This window comes from Octodon degus, unplaced genomic scaffold, assembly GCF_000260255.1.
Source record: "Octodon degus isolate 3935 unplaced genomic scaffold, OctDeg1.0 scaffold00046, whole genome shotgun sequence".
Classification (NCBI taxonomy): Eukaryota; Metazoa; Chordata; class Mammalia; order Rodentia; family Octodontidae; genus Octodon; species Octodon degus.
In genome coordinates this window covers 7,433,633-7,433,925 of record NW_004524622.1, presented here as the reverse complement: position 1 = coordinate 7,433,925, position 293 = coordinate 7,433,633, and the positions used below count along the sequence as shown (strand labels likewise).

The 293-nt window shown below is 40.6% G+C and overlaps 1 pseudogene; it reads right to left on the bottom strand.

Annotated features, from left to right (window-relative positions):
* LOC101586902 lies at positions 1-233 on the bottom strand (annotated as a pseudogene).
* Positions 234-293: the final 60 nt, after the last annotated feature.

Genomic DNA, 293 nt, shown 5'->3' with positions numbered 1-293 from the left:
TCATTTATAAATCAAATTCATTTTCAATCCATTGTTTAGAAAGAGTGCTTTTTTCTGTTCCACGAACGGCACTTTTTTTGTCCCACAATTGGATCATAATGCAAAAGAGTTAGCTTCTCCTGGGGTCAGCCTCTCCTGGCATTGAAGGTAATACCTGTCCTGGCCTGGCTCATCATTGTCACCAAAAGGGTTTTTGACTTGCTCTTGGCAAGGGAGACTGCAGAGAGGAACATGACTTCCACACCCCGGAATCCATCTGATTTTTTTGTTTTGTTTTGTTTTGTTTTGTTTTG